Source organism: Rhineura floridana, chromosome 3 (genome assembly GCF_030035675.1).
Source record: "Rhineura floridana isolate rRhiFlo1 chromosome 3, rRhiFlo1.hap2, whole genome shotgun sequence".
Classification (NCBI taxonomy): Eukaryota; Metazoa; Chordata; class Lepidosauria; order Squamata; family Rhineuridae; genus Rhineura; species Rhineura floridana.
This window is the reverse complement of record NC_084482.1, coordinates 72,114,646-72,121,526: the sequence shown is the minus strand read 5'-3', so window position 1 is coordinate 72,121,526 and position 6,881 is coordinate 72,114,646. Positions and strand designations below refer to the sequence as shown.

At 45.6% G+C, this 6,881-nt stretch overlaps 1 pseudogene; it reads right to left on the bottom strand.

The window, feature by feature from the left end:
* Positions 1–3,783: 3,783 nt before the first annotated feature.
* Positions 3,784–3,902, bottom strand: LOC133382498 (5S ribosomal RNA; annotated as a pseudogene).
* Between the last annotated feature and the right edge of the window lie 2,979 nt (positions 3,903–6,881).

Genomic DNA, 6,881 nt, shown 5'->3' with positions numbered 1-6,881 from the left:
GTTCAACAGTGGGGTCCCATGTGCAAGGAGGCTTAAGTAACATAGCTACCTTGGGCTACAGAGCAGTGGAGGATCATCCATTAGGGCACATGGGGCACTGCCCTTCCAACCTCAGGCTGCCCTCAGCCAGTCCCCACCTGCCTGGTTGCTTGCTTAATCTAGAAGGGTGGCATTGGCTGTCAGCTTCCTCCACCTTAGAGTTGCCTTTGCAGAACTCATCAGGGAAGAGGATGGGGATTAAAGTAGAATTAGTTGGCTCTGCCTCTCATTGGCTCTGGTTACACCGGTCGTTACCCCCCCCACTTTCTGCAGTACCAGTCCCAGTGTGCCCCACTGCCCATCCAGAGCACTCTTGGCATCCTGACAAAAGATTGAATGGAGGGAACCTTGTTGCTGCTGCTGCCCATTGCCCTTGCCTCACCATCAGGTAAATTTGAGGGAAAGGGAAGGGTGGCAGGAAAGGGAGGGAGGAAAGGAAGGCTGACTGGCAGTCAGCAGCTGTAATGATGGATGTAGGGGCTCATATTAGCCTGAACCCTAATTTTGAAAAATCTGGGCTTAGCTTTTATTAGGATGGGGAATTCTTCACTGGAGAAGATAATATTCTGAAACCTGCCAATTTGAGTTTTGACTTTGTATGAAAAACCAGACCCTTTGTTTCCACTGTGTTTTCTACAAAACAAATGTGTGGTTCTGAGTAATTATGGCTACATATAAACAGCTCTGCTGTTGTTTGGTAGAGCATCAGCCCTGGCACACTGGGTATCTTGAGACCAGTAAATCTAAACGTGCTTTTTAATTGTCAGTTGGCCAAACGGTCACTCCCACTTCTAACTCAAGAGGTCCGGGTGGTTTCTCAAGGAAGTGATACCAGAAACATAATTACTACCAATACTCCTGAACAGCATGAATGGAAACATTCCTGAAGAAAGATATGACTGCAAGTCGGTGGGAGGGAGGGAGGGAGGGTGGACTTTTTTAATCATCTGGAAACTAAAAAGGAAAGATAGGTGCAAGACCCACTGAGACAAATGGGAACGACAGCGCCACATGTTGGAGCCATTACCATTTGTATTGCTTCCAAAGCAATAGTTGGATTCATCTGTAGCGGTAAAAACAAATAAAGAAAGGGTCTGGTGGTGTCACTTTCAGGACTAATGCCGGAAACAAAACAAAACAAAACGTCAAGGTAACAGATTTGAAACCAAAAGGGTTTTTTCTTTAAGAAAAACACCATGAAATCTAAATCAACAAAAATAAATCAAACAAAATGTATGTTAGGTCAAGGTCACCCCTTATATATTCTTCCCATAAAGACTAATGCTCTTACTGCAGAGCAAGGTTTCCTGGACCAGAGCCTACCAACTCTGCAAGATGCACAAAGTGTTTGCTTAAGTGTATATAGTACAAATAACCCTGCATACAGTGAGAAGACAAAGAGCAAGCGGTGTAACTCAAGGGGGAAGGGCTGTAGATCAGCAGTAGAGCATCTGCTCTGCATGCAAAAGGTCTCTAAACAGGACAGGAAATGTACCCAGTCTGAAACTCTGGCAGGCAGCTGCCAGCCAGTGTTGATAATACTGAACTAGCTGGGCCAATTATGTGATTTGACATAAGGCAGCTTCCTATGTCCCATCCAAAAATATATTTTTACAAGGTGAGGCCAGAACCTCAAAGCAAGATGTTTCTGTAGATGTGTCACATTCCTGCACACAGCACATATTCATTCAGAATCCAATGAAAAGAATAAGAATCATCTGGGTGACTCTCTCTTAAATAACATCCCAGACGATAAAGAAACATGTTTGTGTCGTAAGGCCCCCTGCAGCTGGGCAATTGTAGCTCCCACTCCTCAATCTGCATTAGCATTGGGATGTGGAGCATATGTCCTGCTAACTGAGACTGGCGCAGATCAGATCCCTCCCAGACAACACTCCCCCTGCTGCTGCCGTGGGTTGGCCGCGCCACTTCCCTCATCACCACGTTGGTGTGCTGTGCACACATGCTTGTCATCACCCAATATGGCACTAGCATGCTGACTCAGCCAGGCCTGTTTAAGGCCCTAGTGACAACAATGATAGTGCCACCACCTTGCTACCACATTCAAGGGCCTGCTGCAGTCTGTCTGTGGACTTCTTAATATTTGGTGACTGGATTTGTTAACATTTGCAGCTGATGGTATTTCTGCTTTGATTGTTTATGCATCTTCAGGACTCAACTTCTAAAACAAAACCACCACCACCTTGTCCCACAAATCTATATGTGTATCATAATCAACAGGTTTCACTGATCAAGTCTACTCTTCACCTTTAGAAATACCATGTGCCAAAGTACAGTCTTTTGGAAAGCCCATGACTCAATGCAATTTTTGTTCATACAAAGTGCAATAGGAATCTTTACAGTTTTGTTAGAAAAGACAAAAGAGGGTGCTACTGTCAGAGCTAGTGGCTTGCAGGCAGGCAGTTTAATCTGGCGTCAGTCTTTTTTTCTGCAAATATAACAGGAAAAAACATCCACAGCTGACATCAACAATAAGAATATTCTATCAATCTTGACTTAAATATATATAGGCACTCTGTATATCCAAACAGGTATCCAAACAAGATTGGCAAGTATAAGCCCTTTCTTTAAACGGAGAAAGAGCAGCAAGATCTTCAAATCACTGAGTAGCAGATGGTGGGTGTTTACTCTTCCAGTCTTGCGGTATACGTCTCTTTGCAACTATAAGGGCTCACAGGGTCTACTTTCATAATCCATCTGTTAGTCCACACACCACAGGAATATAATTTAGCTCAGCCTGTTCCTGAGTGATGAGGATCCAGACCAGAGTCATAAAATCATAGAAAAGTAGAGTTGGAAGGGGCCTATAAGGCCAATGAGTCCATCCCCCTGGTCAACGCAGGAATTCAACTTAAAGCATACCTGACAGGTGGTTGTCCAGCAGGTTTATAGCACCACATGGGACCCAATTTGGGTGACCTGATCCCTGCTGAGCTGGAAGCTGCAGTACTGGCCATCCACAGTGGTGGCAGTGCAATGCATCCAAGATACGGCCGGCAATTCCCTTAGCTTGCAAGCTGACACAGTGACTTTATATTCATCCATTAATGTAATGGAGCTGAGTGTCGAAGTGGGGATATTGATCAATACCTGGTCAACTGATAGACCCCTTAATCGACCATGTTCTCCTTTAGATATCTTTTTTCCTAAGCTTCAAATGTTGTAATCTTTTTGACTTCCTATACATTTCTCATCACTTGTTACTTTCTACTCTTTCCCCCACTTCACCTATATAAAATCCTCTTTAATAGGAGCTCACTGAAATCATACCCAGTATTCAAGATGTGGGGGTGTCACTGAGTGGTATTTTCTGTATTGTTTTTAATGCCATCTTTTGACAGAGCGTCAAGGTCAGTTGATACTATCAGCAGAATCAAGTAGCAAAGCTTTCCTAGGGTTTCCAGGGTGGGAGTTTATACCCAGGGATGAACAGATCAGTCTTTTTTCTATTCGGTGTCAATTTCACATGCACTTAATCATAAATTGGCTCAATCCTGTTTTCTGCACATTAAAAAAAACCCATGAAATATATGCATTAAATTGTATACACAATTCCCTAAGGTAATATTTTGTAAGCATTTTGTATGCATAAGCTGCATATTTTAGAATGCTTTTCAATGCATTTCCCTAAAATATGAATTTCTGCACATTTTTTAAAACCAAAATTCATAGAGTTTTCATAGTAAGAGGTATTCAGAGGTTGTTTAGCATTGCCTTCCTCTAAGCCTATGGCACCCAGTATTCCCAGGAGGCCTCCCATCCAAATACTAACCAGGCTTGAACCTGCTTAGCTTCTGAGATCAGATGAGATCGGGCGTGTTCAGGGTAACATGGCTGTAGGCAAAAATACTCTAAAACATCATAAAAACAAACTTTAAAATATATTAAAACAAAACATCCTTAAAAACATATTAAAACAAAACATCTTTAAAAACGTCTTTTTTTAAAAAAACACTTTAAAAACATATTAAAAAGCAATTCCAACACAGATGCAGACTATGAGGACAAGGTCTTTACTTGAAAGGCTTGTCAGAAGAGGAAGGTCTTCAGTAGGCACCAAAAAGCTAATAGAGATTGCGCCTGTCCAATATTTAAGGGGAGGGAATTCCAAAGCGTAGGTGTCACTACACTAAAGGTCTGCTTCTTATGTTATGTGGAATGGACCTCCTGATAAGATGGTATCTGCAGGAGGCCCTCACCTGCAGAGCGCAGTGATCAACTGGGTATATAAGGGATTAGATGGTCATTCAGGTATCCTGGTCCCAAGCTGTATAGGGCTTTGGACACCAAAACCAGCACCTTGAGCTTAGCACAGTAGCTAATAGGCAGCCAATGCAATTCATTCAGCAGTGGGGTGACATGTTGGTGATACCCTGCCCAGTGAACAGTCTCACTGCTGCATTTTGCACCAGCTACAGCTTCTGGACCAACCTCAAAGGCAGCCCCACAGAGTGCATTACAGTAATCCAGCCTGGTGTTTATGAGTGCATGGACAATAGTGTTCAGGCTATCCCAGTCCAGAAACAGCTGCAGCTGTCTCACAAGCCTAAGCTGGTAAAAGGCACTCTTAGTCGCTGAGGTTACCTGGACCTCTAGCAACAATGATGGATCCAGGAGCACCCCCAGATTATGGACCTGCTCTTTCAGAGGGAGTACAACCCATCCAAAGCAGGCAACTGACCAATTATCTGAACTCAGGAACCACCAACCCACAGTGCCTCCATCTTGCTAGGATTCAGAGTCAGTTTATTGGCCCTCATCCAGCCCACCACCAAGTCTCTTGCACAGCCTCTCCTGATTCAGATGTTACAGAGAAATAGGGAAGAGAAATCAGCATACTGCTGACGCCTCGCCCCAAATCTCTTGATCCCAAGGGTTTCATATAGATGTTAAACAGCATGGGGGACAAGATGTACCTGTGGCACCCCACAGCACAATTGCCAGCAAGCCAAAAGACAATCACCTAATGCTGTTCTCTGAAAACGAAGATAGGATCGGAACCACTGTAAAACAGTGCCTATGATACCCATGTCACCAAGTTGGCCCAGAAGGATACCATGGTTAATGGTATCAAAAACCACCAGGAGGTGAAGTAAGAATAACAGGGTTGCACTCCCCCTGTCCTCTCAATAGAAGTCATTCATCAGGGCGACCAAGGCAGATTCAGTCCTATAACCAGGCCTGAACCCAGACTGGAATAGGTCAAGATAATCTTTTTCATCCAAGAGTACTTGCAATTGCTGCACCACAACCCTCTCGATCACCTTCCCAAAAAGGGGGTATTTGCGATCGGGCAGTAGTTGTGAGAAACCAATGGGTCCAGGGGGGGCTTTTTCAGGACCAGTCAGATCACTGCTTCTTTCAGGATGGCTGGAACCACTCCCTCCTGCAACGACGCATTGACTGCACCCTGGATCCACTCGGTCAAATCCTCTCAGCAAGCTTTAATAAGCCAAGAAGGGCAAGGGTCGAGAGGACACGTTGCTGGCTGCATTATCGCAAGCAACTTGTCCACATCATCAGGCCACATCAGCTGAAACGGATCCCAAGAAGTTGCAGCAGACATTGCACTGGACACCTCACTGGGGACTTCAGTAGATATGGATGAGGCAAGAAACTTTACCCTCAAAGTGCCTTGCAAACAATTCACAGTAGGCCTCCAAAGGATCTAAAACTCCATTTCTTGGAGTTGATGTCAACAGACCCCTGACAATACGGAAAACCTTCACTGGACAGCTGCTTGAAGATGTGATGGTGGCAGAGAAGTGGGTGTTCTTTGCCGCCCTCACTGCCACACAGTAGGCACGGTTATGATGTTTTACTTGTGCCAGATCAGCCTCGCAGCACATTTTTCGCCACTTGTGCTCTAGCTATCATCCAGCCTGTTTCGTTGCGCTTAGCTCACTGGTGTACCAAGGTGAAAATCAGGCTCCACAATGCTGGAGAGGGCACTCGGGGGCAACTGTGTCAAGAGCCTGACATGCCTTGCCGTTCCACAGCATTACAAGGGGTTCAACAGGGTCACCTGCTCTATCTACTGGGAACTCCCTCAGGGCATTCAGGAATCCTGTGGATTCCATGAGTCTCCAAGGGTGGACCATCTTAATCTGTCCACCACCCCTGCAGGGAAGGATCGGAGCCATGAGTCCAAACTTCACCAGGAAGTGGTCTGACCATGACAATGGGGTGACATCCTCTCCCCTATCTCCAGATCACTCCTTCTTCCATCTGGAGCAAAACCCAAGACGAGGGTGTGCCCTGCCTTATGTGTCGGGCCAGTGACGACTTGAGACAGCCCCATGGTTGTCATGGAGGCCATGAAGTCCCGAGCAGGAACATGAGACACAGCCTCAGTATGGACATTGAAATCACCAAGCACTATCATTCTGGGCTCCTCCAGTGGTACAGCCAAGATGGCCTCCAACGGCTTGATCAGAGAATCTGCTGGGTAGCAGAGTGGTTGGTACACCAGAAGCAACCCTACTTTACGGTCTCCTTGGCCTGATACCAGGTGCAGGCCCTCATAGCCAGCTCCGAGACAGAGTGGTTTTCTGATGACGGAGATGGAAGTTCTGTAGACTACAGCAACCTCTCCCCCATCCCTACAGCCTGTGCTGGTGTTGCAGTGATTATCCAGGTGGGCAAAGCTGGGTCAGAACAGCTCCTTCTAGCTCACTCACCTAGGTCTCAGTAATGCACACCAAATCAGAACCTTCATCCATGATCAGGATGAGTGTGGTCTTACTGTGTACTGATCTGGCGTTAAACAACAGAACATACAGGCCAGTAGGCACAGCAGATGAGCAATAAGGAACCCGTCC